Raw genomic sequence first — 19,467 nt, 5'->3', positions numbered from 1 at the left:
GTTCGAATCCTGTCTCGCTCATGGATGTGTCTGATGTCATTAGGTTAGTTAGGTTTAAGTAGTTCTAAGTTCTAGTGGACTGATGACCTCAGACGTTAAGTCCCATAGTGCTCAGAGCCATTTGAACCATTTATGAAGTATACAAGTATTTACGAACAGTAGAAGCAGGATTGCAGCGAACTGATCCCTTAACCAAGTGCAACACAGAGTACCTGTGTAATGAGTCATTCCAGCTGCATAGCTGAGGGTAATGTTTATTAAGCAATTCGTTGCAGAATTAATGTAATACCCGCACGATGATCTCTGTAGTCATACTATATCATTAGCAGCCCGCAAATGGAGTACTATGTTCGTAAAATCGGATTACTCAAGCTGAGGCCAAATAAAGATAAGCGATGACGGCACAATATTATCTTTACTTAAGTAGGTAATCAGCGCTAAATTATGTGTGCCACCATTAACATTACTGTAAGCAGTTTGACAGCATAACACCACCACAACTACTGACAACCTGAGCCATATCATCACGCAGTTGTAATTCGCAGTGATTACAAGTTGCTGATGTTTGTCAAGATTAGCGGAAAGCGCCTCTGAAGTTCCATTTGCATCACGCCTAGGACGGAGAGAATCCTAAATAACAGTAATAGGTCACCCAGCGAAGAGAAGAGTCCACATATTGTCTCAAGTTCTTGCAGTCTGATATTAATGCAGTTCCCGATAGTTTCACACTAACAGGTTCTTTTGGCTATCGGAATACTCATATGGGAATTATAAGAGTGTAATTGCTATAACGCTCAACTACCTTAATAACATCTCATTCTGGATTGAATACGACTCGGAAAGCGACGTTACTTCGACATTTACATCCATCTCCTGACGTCTTACTGAATGAAGTCTGAAGTGCACGCACAGTTGTGTTGGCTGCCGCATGGATTCTGTGAAGTGTTATAGCAGCTGGCAGTCATTGCTGCACAGACATTTGCCAATATCCCCACTGCTTTAGGGGAAATCGTCTTTGTTGCATTTTTTCCATACCGTAATTAGCACAATAACATAAGGCTTGTTCTGCTGAAGAACTTGATGCCCACAAGTCCTTAAATAAGAATCTCCTAGCGGGAGTAATGCGTGAAAGGAGAGAGACTGTTGGACAAAAGAATGGACAGCTCCCTGCTTTTTGCGTTTCCGATAGCGCCTACGATACCAGCCTGGTGTCATATTATGCTTCACAACCTTAAACTGTTTGTTTTTTTACTTCATACTAAAACAAAAGTTATGATATGAGAAGAGGAAATGACTGATATGCTTCTCAAGAACTTTAGTTTTTCGTGTTTTTTTCTCACTCATACTAAAACAAGGGCGTTAATATGAGAAGAGGAAATGAAATATACGCTTCCAAGACATAATAATTCCTTGTGTGCTACTACTGCATATATGAAAGCCCTGTAGTTAATTTTTGTATGTTGGATGAATTTTGATATCACCTCATATTCCTTTGTTGGAAGGTTCCTAGTTTCTTGGCGTTCAAAGAGGGTGGACGTTTCATCACTGGTTAATATTCTGATGACTAATGACATGATACCCGTTGCAATTGCTCCATGGCACCTGTGAGTAGAGTCTCACGTTGGTTACTATAAGAACACGCAGGCAGTGATATCCTCTCACTGCAGTCAGAGCCAAGGTCATTTCTTTCTGTTTATGGCGAAACGTCTGCTGCAGTGTCCACGCTCAGCCAACATAAACAAATCGCGGCGGCATTGGGCACCGCTAATCGCTGCACTTGTCGCGAGCCTCGACGACAAGAGCGCACTGTCTCTGCTAACGATACTATAGAGTTAATACATCTTACTTAACGTAACGTAATATGCAGGTCGAGGGTTGGGAAAAAATTCAGTCTGTAGCTTCCCATCGCATTAAAATTCTTTACAGTCATATTTGATGCAGTATTTATTGTTGGTTGTCTCTCTTGTCTCTCTAATGTTAATAGTATTGATTCAGATTGTGCGTGAACACGAAAACACACACACACACACACACACACACACACACACACACACACACACACACACAGAGTCATTGATTCCAGTGAGGGTGACAGCTACTGTGTGTTGAACAACACATGCACCAGTCAATTCCTCGGTTGGCGTCGAGTGGATGAGATTTTTCAATTACCTTGCATTGCAAGAATTGTAAGGAGGAGACTGAAAGTAAATGGACTTGTATCTAAAGAGCTGCGACAAAGCAAATCTTGACCGACTATCAGATAATTCTCCACATGGGTTTTGTGGACGAGTATACTTTTAGTAACCAACCCACCCACGATCATTACGTAAGATTTCTCGAAGGGGCATTGATTTCATTAAGTCGTCGACAGTGTAGCGTGATGGTTTACTTCCCACCATACGTTTTCTATATTTGTCCAAAAGTCGCTTACATTTGTAGGTCTACATGGAAATGTCCTTGTTACCTCTGCCCACATATTCTCTATCTGGTTGATGTTCGGTGATCGTGGAACAAACGGCAACAGCTTTATCCTCTCTTGGCCCTGAAACCAATCTCGCACTGCTCTGCTATGATGGATGGGCTCTTCTCCTGTAAATAAACTGTTATGTCGTTTGTTCATATATTTATATTTAAATAACATATTATAATATATATATAACATATTAGTAATAAGCACATTGTATTATTATTTTCCACAGTGTTTAAGAATTCATGCCCTGTCATAAATAAGTGATCTAGATTCAACCGTCCGATTAAGAATGTGGTTTACCCAGTCTATCAAATGATGAGAGTCGTATTCGGATATGCACATTAAGCCTGACAGGCTGAATCCTTTTAGAATGATCTGGTATCAAAATGAAATTATAGAAATCGGATAATTTGAACGTCTGTATTGCAACAATGCTGCTCACATAAATTCCTATGATGGAGTAACAGGTAGCAACTGCCTAAGAAAAAGTGAGAAATATGTCTACTAGCAGCAATAAACGTAATTATAACCCATATTTATTTGATGGAAATACTGAATCGAACAATGCACATCTATTCCAGTGGTGGGAAGATGCACCTTATCGGATTTGCTGATGACATAATGACAATAATAATAATAATAATAATAATCCCGTGGGGCCGATAGGCGAATCCTCCCCCATATGGGTGGTACCGAGGAAATCAAATACTTGTGGTGAACCAAGTACTAACACAATCCTTAACGGCTACTCAGTCCGTTGAACCCAAAATCTACGCACATCTGAGTGAAAATCACTGCTACTCTGCTCACCGTCTGTTAGCTCAATGAGCTCGGCTGAAAATATTTGCTTCCAAAGGCTTCAACACCCTCTGGTCCTGTCTGGTCCTGGAATCACCCAAGCCAAACCAATGAAACTCAAGCAAACATGAATTGTGCAAACTGTCGACAGGCGGCAGTTGGAATTTCGGATTCTGAGGCGGCCAGGTTAGCACGGCAGAGAATATTGAAGATCTCTTGTAAATTTCACTACAAGCAGAAAACATGCATTTGAAAACTATACGCCACGCGGGATTACCGAGCGGTCTGAGGCGCAGCAATCATGGACTGTTCGGCTGGTCCCGGCGGAGGTTCGAGTCCTCCCTCGGGCATGGGTGTGTGTGCGTGTTTGTCCTTAGGATAATTTAGGTTAAGTAGTGTGTAAGCTTAGGGACTGATGACCTTAGCAGTTAAGTCCCATAAGATTCCACACACATAAGAACTTTTTTTTTTTTTTTGTAAGAAAACATCGATACATTGATCCAAATACGAAATATAAAGAATCTCACATAATAAATCGACCGACAAAAAATTCTCATCATTGCTCTTCAAGAACTACGACTAACTGACAATGAAACCTTGCATTACGGAAACCATTGCATCTTCAAGAGCAAAATACAACAAAAGGTAGTGAAAGGCGTACCAATCTTGGCCATGCCATTTCTCGAACACAGATCTATCATCAGTTCTGTCAAAGTAATCACACCCGTCAACAATTGACTTATGACTATGCTCATTCAGAGCACCAGTAAAAAATAAACATTCATCAATGCACATGACCCAACCAGCATCGAAAATAAGAAAAACACCAAAAATGTTGAAAAATTCTGGAACACACTTGAAAATACTATGACCCAAATTCACCAAGATGAAGTGAAAATACTAAAGGGTGACTTCAATTCTCTATTTGGGACAGAAAAGACCTGTAGAAAATTCATTGGAACAAATTCAACACACCGAAACGCTTAGACCAACGGCACACGTCTGACTGATATTTGCCAACAATTCAACCACAAAAGGATGTCTTCCCACTTTAGGAAAATACCATTTCTCAGGTAACATGCTTGGCTACCAGGTGCAAGCTGCTGTCGTTCGCCTTTCTGGGCTCGCTGAATGCCAGATTTTTTTATTCTTTTGTAGCAGAGCTACAAGCAGGCAGATACAACTCAATAAGGGAATCGTAAAACAGCGCTCGAGCAAAATTCGTCTTGGTACTTTCAGTAACCCTTACTGTCAGAGCGAAAACCTTACGGTACTGCCAGTTTCATAATGCCACTTTTGTTTTCTGCCAACATATTTTTTGTTGTTGTGAATACATAATTTTATCTATGAAATGCCACATTTTCATAATACTTGCGAATGATACAGGAAATGAAGTAAATACAGATCTTTTCGAAGTCAGAAGTCGGTAATATCCTACTAATTCGTGTTAAAATAGGGTCAATCGTCTTACAGACACTTAATGCTTCGCTACAGTCCGGAACCGCGCGACCACTACGGTTGCAGGTTCGAATCCTGCCTCGGCCATAGATGTGTGTGATGTCTTTAGGTTAGTTAGGTTTAACTAGTTCTAAATTCTAGGGGACTGGTGACCTCAGACGTTAAGTCCCATAGTGCTCAGAGACCTTTGAACCATATTTGAACTTAATGCTTTATTAAGATAGACTGCCGTCGTGATGTTTCTGTACATTTGTATTGGTACAGTGAATATTTTAATTGCATTTTCCATTAGTTTACTAATCACAACATTAATCATCAAAGAGAAATTAATCAGCAGCTGAATTTTCTTTCACGATATCTACAACAATCTGACTATGCTAAAGTTGTTTGCAAATTCTACACCTGTAGAAAACCACTGGTTCTAACTATGTCATTAAACCAGTGTAGTTTTAAGAGTATTTTAATCTAGAAATGAATTGCCTTGATGGTTGATCGATCAAGATCGGGAAAGGTATTATTTTACGAATATATGACGAGAGGGACAAGTGCTTGAGAGAGGACTTCCCTATCAATACAAGTGTCTGAGAGACGACATTCCTACCAATCTCCTGGATAGTGTTGTTTCTCATATCAACAGAGTGAGTTATCATGCAGTAGCACAGGTGATGCAGTTTTGTTGCTCGACTTTCTTACACTGCGACCGAAAGGTGTCTCAGTTGTTGACAACAAATGCCAGCTGTGTTGCACACACCCCTTGGGGCAGAATTCGTAGTCCAAAACACACTTATGGAGCTATCAAATGTAAAATATTATGTTCATACTACTCTGTGCTCTAGTACGTTAACGATAAAGGCATCATAACAAGTCACCAGTAACAGTACTGCAAAGGAATGCTCAATAAGCGACCTGATGACATTCAATAATAGTCACTCCGTTGATTTTTGTTTTTTCGAATTAGAGCATGAAGTACTCCTACAGCAGACTTCTGAACTTTGCCTGTTGAATGCAAATGTCGCATGATTGTAAAATGGTAAAATGTCACATATATGAGTGGTCGAGACTTCCTTAATGTGGAAAATCATTCATGCCAGAACGATCTTTGTTGAAACAAGAATATCTTTTTCTGACGTATTTTTCCCAAAAGCACCCGCTCCACGCACAGTGCAAATCTTTCTAGCTGCCTCTTCTACATTCACCCCTCTGTTATACCAAAAGTAAACGTTGTGTTGCAGATGTTACACCTTTTTCCACTTGCGACTCAATTTTACAATGCTTAACTGTAGTTCACGATTTTCAAGTATGCAAAACCCAATGCTTAACTGCAAGATAATAACTACAACTTCAAATTCGAAAATGGCATTGATACATACACTGACAGCGTGGCGCCGCCTTCACATGGGCGGCGCCGGATTTCAGGCGGCGGGTGGTGTCTGGCCGGTGGCCGGTAGCTGCTGCAGCGCGAGGAAACGATCGAGTGTAAGCTGTTATGATCGCGACGCAGCCACGAGCTGTCCTGCGGAATTGTTTCTGGAATACTTGTTATTGCGGGTGGGTAGAATGTTAAGCGAATTGTCTTCGATGTTAAATCAGACTCATAACTTTAGACCGAAATGTGGGTAAAAAAAAAAAAAAAAAAATAACCGGCCGGACGCGAACATGCGACTCTAAGTTTAGATTGCACGACGATTACCGCAAGACCAGGGTCTCATTCCATGCATATCAACTCGGAAGGAGACAACACTTCCGCATCTTACAGTGTTGCCAGATTGTGCAGATGGCCGGACTTAGAGTTGCCAGGGGCGGTCAGTTTTATTGGCCACCTTAAGTGAACGACTCGGACTTTGCTGGAGTGATAGGGGACCCCTGATATGTCTAGATACGATTCTGACAGGTGACACATACGTAAGTGTCCTGTCTGATCACCTGCACCCATTGTGCATTCCGATGGACTTGGGCAATTCCAGCAAAACAATGTGGCATCCCACACATACAGAATTGCAACAGAGTGGCTCCAGGAACACTCTGCTGCGTTTAAACAGTTCTGCTGGTCACCAAACCCCCAGACATGAAAATTATTGAGCATGTCTAAGATGCCTTGCTACATTCTGTTCAGAAGAGATCTCAACCCCCTCATACTCTTAGGGATTTATCGACAGCCCTGCAGGATTAATGGTGTTAATTCCTTCCAGCACTACTTCAGACATTAGTCGAGTCCACGCCACGTTGTGTTGCGGCATTTCTTCGTGCTCACGGGGGCCGTACACGATATTAGGCAGGTTTACCAGTTTCCTTGGCTTTTCAGTGTATAATGTTTTACACTATAGATATCCCTAACTTACTGTTACTGAGAACTTAACAATTTAATGTTAGTAAATATCTGAGTTCATGTGGTGAGTGTTTACCATAGGTTGGTTGTTGCCAGGTGTGGGAGCAACATTCGCTTTCTTCACTGCATGGGTATCATTTTCGAAATGAGTGTTGATGAACTCTTTGTGTTTACAGTTCAGATATTAACATGCATGCGTGCATGTCGACCGTGTGCGCGCACGCGCGCGCGCGCGCGCGCGCGCGCGCGCACACACACACACACACACACACACACACAAAAGCAAATTTCATTAACAACAGTGACATGGCTGATGAGGCACATTTATGAATTGCCAGTATACTTTCCATGGGTAGTAGTGGAGATGAGAACTTCTTTAAACACTAGAGCCACCTAGCTAAAACAGGTAGATAGAATATAAAGGCTGTTAACAAGAATGATTCCATCTGTTTCCTTTCAAAAGAACGTACCAATTGAATACTCCTTTGGTCTTATAACCTACCAACAAATCCCAAAGAACTCTGACTTCTCTGAAAAAGTTATTTATAGCAATCCAAAGGATGGAATCTCAATGATATCTTAGAGATGTAGTTAAAGACTTTGACATGCTTAGGCACATGTGAAATTCTATGGATCACATGTTACTCCTAGTGTCAAGCTGTTACAGCTAAATGCAGTGAAGAGTTCAGTGGTGCGTGCAGAACCCAGAGCAATGACAGAGGAAGTGATAGAGGCTGCAGTATGGCTCTAGAAACACAATATATCCTCAATAATTGGCTGACGGGAATACCACCCGATGGCAGATTCGTAGTGAAGCTTTGTAATGCTATGAAGGCAACCATACTAACCAATCCAAAATTTACTACATTGAAGGCATATGATCTTTGCGCACAACACACTATCACAAAATGCATGCCTGTGCAGTGCTGCTCGATCCAGGGGTTAGCCAGTTTGAATCCTGGTGGTGGAAAAAATTTTCACCGCCAGAATTTCGTCGATAATGAGAGGAGAAGTGGTGTTGTAAACTTTGAGGTCTTTAGACTTTGCACCAGTGTCTTGGTTTAAATACCAAACCCCTCTGTAGTGTCTCATATAGTGAGGGCATGTCAGACTGTTGATGATCTGTCCAGTGGATGGGGACATTAAGCTTGGCGGACCCCTTGGTGCTATTTGCAAGGAATAGGCTATGCAGTGGCACTGTGTTTCATCCTCTCCCTTCTTTGATAATAATAATAATAATACAATGCAAACATTACACACACACACACACACACACACACACACACACACACACACACACACACAACACATACATGTAGAATTACAAAATGTTGTAATGGAGCATGTTGCAAATAAATAAACAAACAAACATGAAATGGGAACCTCTATTGAGGCCATCAGCAGAATTGCCAACTATGCAACAAAGGCCAATTTGATAGTAATAGCAGATGTTCAGTGATGGAAATGGACAGTGTTAGACTATAAACACCATGACCAGATACTACAAAACTGATACTCCAGTAATATTTACATGTCTGTGTGATGCAATGATTAAAATTTCATCCTTATGTGGGCTTATTTTTAGGGCAGAAAAAAGTCATTGCTACAGATGAAGAATATTGTGAATACACAATGGCTGTTGGGCCTGTCTGACATTCCTGGGACTTTTCAGTTGAAGATAGCAACATGCATACCGAGAGGATGTGCTTATTCATTAGATTAGATTAGATTAGATTTACTTTCATTCCAATTGATCCGTAGTGAGGAGGTCCTCCTGGATGTGGAACATGTCAGAAAAACAACAATACATGACAAATATTTACAACTAAAACAAATAAGCTAATGTACCATTCCACAGGTCCCAAGTGGAATGATCGTCATTTTTAATGAACACTAAGAGTCATTTTACAAATACTAATGCACTGAATTTAAAATAAAAAACGTTTTTTATTTATTTATAAGGTAATAAACATGTAATACAACTACTGTAATACTTATTTACAGTGAACACATTACTGCACTGAAATGGTGCAGAAGTTAGATTATACTTACACACACACACAAATTTTCAGTGAACACATTACTGCACTGAAATTGTGCAGAAGTTATGTTGTACTTATATACAAATCAGTTGGTTTTACTAAGAAATTCATCAATGGAGTAGAAGGAGTTGGCCACCAATAAATCCTTTAGGCTTCTCTTAAACTGAATTTCATTGGTTGTTAAGCTTTTTATGGCTGCTGGCAAGTTATTGAAAATGTGTGTTCCTGAATAATGCACACCTTTTTGTACAAGATTCAACTTTTCTTCATCGTTAAGACTGAGAAAGGCTGTATTATTGCTATGAGGGACATGGGAGCTTCATATTGAAAGATAGGACAGACAGTGGGTTGTGGAGCTATGACTGCAGAAGAGTGCTGACAAGTTGTACCCAGGATAATAGTGTGGCAAGAAGAGCATGCACAAGTCCTTCCAGATGGATTATGACACAAGATGATCATAGGGTAGTTCGACTGGCTCCGACAAATAGACAGAGGAAAACAGCTGAAATGCAGCGAAGGTTACAAGTGGAATGTTGCCACAGACTGTTGGGAACAGAGTACTGGAAGCTACACAGAGATCTCAAGTTGCTGTGCATCATTTACCACTCACACCATACCTCAGATAACAGAGACTTACATGGTGTAGAACCAAGTCATCTAGGACACTGAGTGGAACTCTGTGGTGTTCAGTGATGAGTCATGCTTTTGTTTATGGCAGTTTGATTCATGCCAATACATCTGTTAGTAACCTAATGAATGGACATAGGAAGCAACAAGTTTTGAGTCCCATACCTCTCCATTCCTAGAATCATGGATACCAATTTGAGCAACTATAGGACACATTTTTTTCCCCTAGAGTTTGGCTTGAAAAATCATGGTGCAGCCGATAAATGAGATTTTTTCCTCTCAGCTCACCAATCGTCAGTTTCAAAATGATGTGGACATGTATCTTGTGTGTTGAAGTTAATACCATCATAAATTATTTCAGTTATTTTTGTAAACACTCAAAGACTTAAGAAGAAAATAGCAGAAAAACTTATACGTTGTTCGCAAATACAATAGCTGTTGTTGAAAAAAGAAACCTCTGCAACACTGCTTTTCAGCACCACATTTACATATTTGCACATTACCGTATGTTCCCCTACACTGCTTACTGTAATGCTGTAAAGCATATCAAAATAGACTGTTATTTGGTCTGCATTCCCTGTTTGGGAACATAAATAAAATTTTTTGAAGCTGGCTTGCGTAAATGCTGGAAAGATATCAAACTGTTTCATAAACTTGAGGCAGTTTTTGTGCAGTTGGAGTCCTGTGATGAACAGAGTCCTGTGATGAACAGATAGATTATTTTGTTGCGTAAATCACCAAGCCCACCCATACAAAATTTTAAATTCCATTGGTGAAATGTTTCTTTTAACTGATGTTTTGCAGCTTTCAGTTCGAATCATTTCAGTTGTAGCAGCACATGCATATTTCCTCTGTTGAGCCACAAAATCAAACAAGTCTTTTTCCACATCTGGATATTTGTACTTTTGCCATTATATTGAACACCAACATTTCAAACTATATAAGAGCTTCTTGTCACTTGCACATCACTGACGAAGTTTTTTTCATCTACATGAAATTTATATCTAGCTTCCTGCTTTCTGTGTACCTTTGTATAATGCTTAGTCTATAACTTGAAGTTGTTATTTAAGGTTGGCAACATAATTTAGTGTCTGCATCATTTACATAGTAGTACTATTTCATAATCAGAAGTAAATTTAGTAGTGTGGCCTATATTCGAGATTTACTTTTTACAGTAATCTCGGTACAAAAGTTTATGTGCGGCCTACATTCACATGCAGCTCACATTCACATGCAGCTCACATTCACACAAATACAGTGTGTTAACAAAACTGTTTTTGTAATTGTTGAAGCAAGGGTAAATAATCACAGGTATGTGCCAAGGATGGTATATCCTGTTCTCATACCTTTTGAGACCAGGATACCAAATGGTATAATCCAGCAGGATAATGCAAGAGCCCACATTGCAATTAATGCCACAGATGCCTTTTGGAATGTATAGATCCATGACTGGTCTATCTTATTTCCAGATTTGTTATCCCATGGTGTTTGTCTGGAATGCAATAAGACTTGTAGTGCCAGAGCAGCCTCCAGCCAGCAATCTTCATGAACTGACACAGCATGTGTTTCGTATATGGCAATAAATTCCTCAAGATGATGTCTGGAGGTCTATTGCTTCCATGACACAAATGCAAGAATGTATTAATGCTCAAAGGGGGTCACTCCTCATGGTAATGTTAATGATGAACCTCAGTTCCTAATGAAATGAAAGTTTAATCATTTAATTCTCATTATTTAATGAACATGTCCACAAAGTTTGATAATTATTGGATTGGCACTTCAGGTGTAACATTTTCAATTTCTCACAGCGTTAATTCACAACCAGAACAGTAACATTGTACTGTGAACAGTGGTAGATGAGGAAGAGAGACACAAGATATACTAAGGGAAAATGACTTGTTTCACTGAAGGTGTAATGTTTTTATTATGTGCATTCCATACCGTGACAAGCTTCTGTATCTGAATCTACATCTACACCCATTCTCTGCAAACCATTGTGAAGTACATGGCAGGGGGTGTGTCCCATCGTACCAATTATTAAGTTTTCTTCCCATTCCATTCCCACATGGAGTGTGGGAAGAACGATTGCTTGAATGCCTTTCTGCTTGCTGTAATTATTATAATCTTTTCCTCATGATCCCTATGTTTACCGTACGTAGGGTGTTGTGTATATTACTAGTCACCATTTAAATGAAATTTTGTTTGTAGACTTTCTCAGGATAGTTTACATCTATCTTCAAGAGTCTTCCAATTCAATTGCTTCAGCATCTCTGTGACACACACCCAAGGGTCAAACAAGCTGCCTTCACGGGTTGTCAGCCGAGTAGCGTCCTTGTCTCGTAGGTGACAACCTGTGAAGACTTCATATATGAAATTCGCCGAGAAAGCCTGCACTCACATATATTCATGCTGCTGTTCTCTGTATACGTTTAGTATCCCCCGTTAGTCCTATTTGGTACAGATCCTATATGCTTGAGCAATGTTCTAAAACTGGTCGCATGAGTGATTTGTAAGCAGACTCCTTTATAGACTTATTGCAATTCCACCAATAAACTGCTGTCTACCACCTGCTTTACCTCAACAGAGCCTATGTGATCATTCAATTTCATGTCCCTACAAAGTGTTACACCCAGGTATTTGTGAGAGTTGACCAATTCCCACTCTGACTTATAGATATTACAGTCATAGGATATTATGTTTTTCCATTATGTGAAGTGCACAGTTTTACATTTCTGAACCTTTAAAGCAAGTTGCCAATCTTTGAACCACTTTGAAATCTTATCAAGATCTGACAGAATGTTTATGCAGCTTCTTTCAGACAATACTTCAGTATAGATAACTGCATCATCTGCAAAAAGTCTGAGGTTACTGCTAATATTGTCTACAAGGTCATCAATATGTAACATGAACAGCAAGGGTCCCACACAGTTTCCTGGGGCATACCTGGGGTTACTACTACATCTGACGATGACTCTCCATCCAAGATAATATGCTGTGTCTTCCCTACCAAAAAGTCCTCAGTCCAGTCATAAATTTCACTTCATACACTATATGATCGAGCTGTTACCCATAAGTGTAGGCACGGTACTGAGTCAAATGTCTTTCGAATATCAAGAAATATTGCATTTACCCGACTTCCTTAATTCAAAGTTTTCAGTGTGTCATGTGAGAAAAGTGTAAGTTGGGTTTCACATGGTTGACGTGTTTGGAATCGTTACTTGTTGACATGGAGGAGGTCATTCTGTTCTAGATACCTCATGTTTGAGCTCAGAATATGTTATAAGATTCTGCAACAAATTGCAGACAAGGATATTGGATGGTAGTTTTATGGATCACTTCTACTAACCTCCTTGACCAGTGCTTTCTTCCAAATACTATGAACAGTTTTTTGTCCGAGGGAGCTGTGGTAGATTATAGTTAGAAGAAGGCCTGACTCAGCCGCAAATTCAGTGTAGAATCTGATAGGAATTCCATTGGGCCTTGGAGCTGTTTTTAGTTTTATCCATTTCAGTTGTTCTTAACACCACTGACCATCATACTGATTCCACTTGTTGTTTCAGTGGTACGAGGGTTAAATTGTGCCAATTCTCCTGGATTTTCATTTGTAAAGGAACATTCTTCTCTGAACACAACATGCTTTGTCCTGTGCGTTAGGTTTGACTGGGTGTGCCACATAACCCCACATTTTTGCGTGTTAATGGACTCCACTTATACAAGCTTACCTTTGCAATGCTTATATCCTGCCGGCTGAAGGGCTGGAGTCCTGGAACACTCACCTACTTGTCTTTGACAAAAATTGTAAACACATGATGTGCAGTCTCTGAAACATGGCCAATACAGGGATAAACACGTCCCTTTGTTAAGGAAATGTTTCGATTGAAAGATAAATCAGAACAAATTTTAATTTTTGACAGGAAACCATTTATTTTGAAGTTTAGTGGCTTCTTAAAACAATACAAAACACTTAACGGAGCAGAGAGCTATGGCCATTACACATTATTCCACATGTCACAAAATGTCATCTAATGTTAGAGCATTTTATATTATTTATCATGGCCCAGTGACTCTCAGCAGTTTCATTTATTCACAGAAAGTCACAAACAGAAGGTGCTATTTTGTCAGGCAAGACGTGAGGCAAGCTGCGGAGTAGTGTTGCCAATGCTAACACCAAGGAATGGTGTTATAGCTGCTGGAATGAATCGCCAATGCCAGATTCTTCCTCATAGTAATACAGCATGAATGAGGGACTAGTAGCTTCTCTATATCTCTTCGTGATAAGCTTCACAATATCTTTTCATCTGTGTCATTGTTTTCGTTAGGCACTCACACATGCTTCTTCCAAATGGTTGGTCCCAGTGCCTTCTCCACAAAAACCAGAAGGTGCATCTACTCATAACCTTGGTACAGTGGGAAGTAACCATTACTTTTACTAGATTTTTTTCTGTGTGTACCTAGGGAGCTTAATAAAGTTAATTCTTGCACCATGCCTCAAGTCTTGCTATGTAGCTCTAAAAAAAGATTTTGTCAGATCTAAAAAAGCTATCCACTACTTTGTGTCTTTCCCATGCTCAAAAAAACGGGCAGTTCCAGTTTTGCAGAGAAGGGGTGTCCTTGTAGGAAGTCTACATCTTAAGGTGAGGAAATAACAGCCATATTACTTTGCCAAAATGTCTAGAAGCTTCCAGACGCCAAGCATCTCTTTCAGGTGAGAATGCACCATCCAGTGGGCCCTGTTGGATCTCAATGCTTTTATGCTTACTCTCTCCTGTGGTGCATAATTTGAGCCCATATTAGCTCATGAAAATAATCACATGCAAACAAAATAAATATTTCCTAACTCATTATCTTTTTTGAACTCAACTACATTGAGATTACAGTAGCACATTCAATCAATTATTTGATAGTCAAGGTGGAGTGAGGCGGAATGGAGAGTGGATCTCACCTAATTGCTGTGTGACACCACTCCACTCCTTCATTGGTTTAAAATATGGAGATGTTTTAAAGCCAGTGAAAAAGAACATAAATTTTAAGTTATCAAGACACTCTTAAACCTACACAACATTTATCTCATTTAATAATGGTTTGAGTTCATAACACTCCTCATTTATCTGATTACTTGGAATTTCACCATTTTGTAAGAATGCAATCTCCTAATACTGTAGTTGGAAACATTTCTTAATTCTTGTGAGCTCGAGTACTCTTCGCATGGGTAAAAAAGGATGACTAAAATGTTGTGGAGGTGCACATTAAACATTGGTGCCCATGCCTGAGAATCAATTTTTGATTCATTGTAGACATGAATAACAGTACATTTGTCACCACTATTTACTGTTGCTCCTTTAGTTTCAAATAGATAGGTAGACAGTAAAAATTATTTCCATAGCAGTGCCTCACTTGGGTAAGGTAAGACAATGAGTCCACAGTCAAGGCTGTCCTTTGTCCCTGCCACAGAACTGAAAGGTAGACTGGAGGGCAGTCAAAGGAACCCCAAACCCTCACCCATTACCTCTCTGATAGTTCCATTTGCAGACAAATCATTAACTACAGTTGGGAGGTCTCCCAACTAATTCCTCTAAATATTATAGTGCCATATATGTTGACATTTTTCTTGTTATATAATACCCATTGGTCATTTAGTTATCCGACTTACAATAATCCGATAACTTCTTTGACCACTTTTTGTTTTCTCAAAAAAATCTGGATTCATTAAAGCTGTTGACAGTGGACAAATATACAACTTCCTCTTTTCAATTTACACTATGTGATCAAAAGTATCCAGACACCCCCCAAAAACATACCTTTTTCATATTAGGTGCAGTGTGATGTCACCTACTGCCGGATACTCCAAATCAGTGATCTCAGTGTAGTCATTGACATCTTGAGAGAGTAGAATGGGGCACTCCGCGGAACTCACGGGCTTCAGAAGTGGTCATGTGATTGGATGTCACTTATGTCATACGTCTGTGTGTGAGATTTACACACCCTAAACATCCCTAGGTCCACTGTTCCCGATGTGATAGTGAAGTGGAAACGTGAAGGAAGATGTACAGCACAGAAGTGTACAGGCCGACCTCGTCTGTTGACTGACAGAGACTTCCGACAGTTGAAGAGGGTCGTAATGTGTAATAGGTAGACATATATCCAGACCATCACATAAGAATTCCAAACTGCATCAGGATCCACTGCAAGTACTATGACAGTGAGGCGGGAGGTGAGAAAACTTGGATTTCATGGTCGAGCAGCTGCTCATAAGCCACACATCATGCCGGTAAATGCCAAACGACACCTCGCTTGGTGTAATGAGCGTAGACATTGGACGACTGAACAGTATAAAGTGGAGTGATGAATCATGGTACACAATGTGGCGATCCGATGGCAGGCTGTGGGTATGGTGTGAACGCCTGGTGAATGTCGTGCCAGCGTGTGTAGTGCCAACAGTAAAATTCGGAGGCGGTGGTGTTATGGTGTGGTCATGGTTTTCATGGAGGAGGCTTGCACCCCTTGTTGTTTTGCATGGCATTATCACAGCACGGGCCTACAGTAATGTTTTAAGCACCTTTTTGCTTCTCGCTGTCGAAGAGCAATTCGGGGATGATGATTGCATCTTTCAACATGATCAGCACCTCTTCATAATGCACGACCTGTCGCAGAGTGGTTCCACAACAATAACATCCCTGTAATGGACTGGGCTGCACAGAGTCCTGACCTGAATCCTATAGAACACTACTGGGATGTTTTGGAACGCAGATGTCACGCCAGGGCTCGCTGTCCGACATCGGTACCTCTCCTCAGTGCAGCACTCCGTGAAGAATGGGCTGCCATTCCCAAAGAAACCTTCCAGCACCTGATTGAACGTATGCCTGAGAGAGTGAAAGCTGTCATCAAGGCTAAGGGTGGGCCATTACCATATTGAATTCCAGCTTTACTGAGGGAGGGCACCACGAACTTGTAAGTCATTTTCAGCCAGGTGTCCGAATACTTTTGATTACATCGTGTATGTATAATAAAAGTTGTTATATTTTTTGGAAAGTATAAATGTGCTCCAATAGGCACCTTGTTATTACATATGAAAACTATTGAAATCAGTATTATGTTAATGCTACGGAGATAAAGATTAACTCTTGTGTGAAAATAAAATCTCTCCTTTTTTTATAACTAATCTCAATAGCTATAAGTGTTGAAAAAGTGAAATTCTTCATCTTTTATTTTACTTCCAGTACTCACAGTTACACAGTCTTAAAGAGTGCACCACTATTACCTTAAAAATAATGCTTGCCTTCATTGGCTTGAAATTTCAAATCTAAAATAAAAATGTAATTGTCATTGCTCATACTTGAACTCTTTCAGCCGTACACAAGACACATGCACTGATTAGCATTACATCAAGCTTCTGTCTTCTCAACAGGTCTGGCAGTAATGGTAACTAAAGTAAACCTTTCATTGGCTAATATATGGCTACAAGTCACTTATGTTACATAACCAAATTCTTTTCTGGACTGAGTTTAGTCCAGCCTGTACATGTTAGGATATGGTGAGCTCTCAATCATGTATGGTCCATGGTACACTAGGAGAAACTTTTTAACTTCTGCAGTGGCCTTTCTCGGCTTCATATTTCATTTGCACCATTGTTAATAATTGGGGGAATGGAAAATTCATATCCTCCCCGCTGATGTTATCAGGCTTTCCTCCAAAAATCAGTTCACTTGGGCGAAACTCTGCAATTCGTGTCGTGAATTATCCACGATTTCGTAAATTTTACACTTACGATGACAGGTCCTTCAGAGCCGGTTCAGTTCCTTCATGGCACTTTCACTTGGGTTACCTTGAGAAAAATTTGGCAAAATGCAAACTTATTTAATCTGCTTTCTTTCAAGTGGAACAAACTTCAGCCAGATGTCTGATAGATGTCAAACCCATATACATAAAATAATCCCCTTCTAGTTTACCTACTAACACAGTTGCTGTAGCCCTCCCAATGGGATAAAATCCTATGTATTTTTAGCAGATGTCCAATACAATAAAAATATAAGAACACCCACCACTGGAAACAGACAATGCGTCAAAGAGATCTACAGCAGTAACCTATCTGGGTCCCAGTTAGGCATGACCCATTGCATATCCATTTGAATAGGTACAGATGCAGTCCTGACTTGCAGACAGTGATCACAGGTGGCAACCCTCTTCTATACTCTTGTTATTGAATATCCCTGCCTCTTGTAGTTTTCTGATTCATTTCCACACCCTATACTGTGGTGGACATAGTCAGTGAGAATGTCAGCATGTTATTCTATTCACAAAATTCACACAATCTTTTTATTGTGCCTATCGTGACTCAGCATCTCCGCTATATGGTGAGTAGCAACTTTCCTTCTCTGGTATTGTTACATTACGTCTTGGATTTTCCATTGTTTGATCAGCATGTTATTCTGAAGAGACTGTTTCCATTCTTCCCTACACATCACTTTACCAAAAATGATATGTTACACCACTAAATGCAATAGAACAATGGCACGAGGACACAATCGTGAGCTGTTCTTACACTGACAGCAACCACATCACAGTACTTTTGCGAGGAGAGTTGTTGCATTAATCTGTGTTTTGTGTTTTGGTTGTGTGAGCCAAAGAAGCTTGTACACCTGCCTAATATTGTGTAGGGCCCCCGCAAGCATGCAGAAGTGCCGCATCATGATGTTGCATGGACTCGACTAATTTCTGAAGTAGTGCTGGAGGGAATTGACACCAGGGATCCTGCAGGGCTGTCCATAAATCCGTAACAGTATGAGGGGGTGGAGATCTCTTCTGAACAGCATGTTGCAAGGCATCTGAGATATGCTCAATAATGTTCATGTCTGGGGAGTTTGGTGGCCAGAGGAGGTGTTTAAACTCAGAAGAGTGTTCCTGGAGCCACTCTGTAGCAGTTCTGGATGTGTGGGGTGTCGCATTGTCCTGCTGGAATTGCCCACGTCCGTTGGAATGCACAATGGATGCATGTGATCAGACAGAATGCTTGCATACGTGTTACCTGTCAGAGTTGTGTCTAGATGTATTAGGGGTCCCATATCATTCCAACTGCACAAGCCCCGCACCATTAGAGAGCCTCCACCAGCTTGAACAGTCCCCTGATGACATGCAGGGTCCATGGATTCATGAGGTCATCTCAATACCTGTACACATCCATCTGCTTGATGCAATTTGAAATGAGACTCGTCCTACCAGGCAACCCGTTTCCAGTCATCAACAGTCCAGTGTCGGTGTTGATCGGTCCAGGTGAGATATAAAGCTTTGATGTCGTGCAGTCATCCAGGGTACACAAGTGGGCCTTCAGCTCTGAAATCTCATATTAATGATGTTTTGTTGAACGGTTCACACACTGATGCTTGTTGATGACCAGGCATTGAAATCCGCAGCAATTTGCGGAAAGTTTACACTTCTGCCATGTTGAGCAATTCTTTTCAGTTATTGTTGGTCCCGTTCTTGTAGGATCTTTTTCCAGCCGCAGCGATGTTTTACCGGATTCCTGATATTCACGGTACACTTGATAAATGGTTGCACGGGAAAATCCCCACTTCATCACTACCTTGGTGATGCTGTGTCCCGTTGACTATAACATCACGCTCAAACTCACTTGATAACATGCCATTGTAACAGCAGTAACTGATCTGACAACTGCACCTCACACTTGTTGTCTTATGGAGGCACTGCAGACCGCGGTGGCTGTGCAGTTCTAGGCGCTTCAATCCGGAACC

At 40.5% G+C, this 19,467-nt stretch overlaps 1 protein-coding gene across 1 annotated transcript in view; it reads left to right on the top strand.

Moving 5' to 3' along the window:
- Nucleotides 1–19,467, top strand: part of LOC126481256 (PMS1 protein homolog 1-like) — a 123,224-nt gene that overhangs the window by 62,835 nt on the left and 40,922 nt on the right. The gene's annotated exons all lie outside the window — the stretch shown is intronic.

This window comes from Schistocerca serialis, chromosome 5 (assembly GCF_023864345.2).
Source record: "Schistocerca serialis cubense isolate TAMUIC-IGC-003099 chromosome 5, iqSchSeri2.2, whole genome shotgun sequence".
Taxonomy (NCBI): domain Eukaryota; kingdom Metazoa; phylum Arthropoda; class Insecta; order Orthoptera; family Acrididae; genus Schistocerca; species Schistocerca serialis.
Note: the sequence above shows the minus strand (reverse complement) of the source record. Positions and strands in the feature narration are given on the sequence as shown.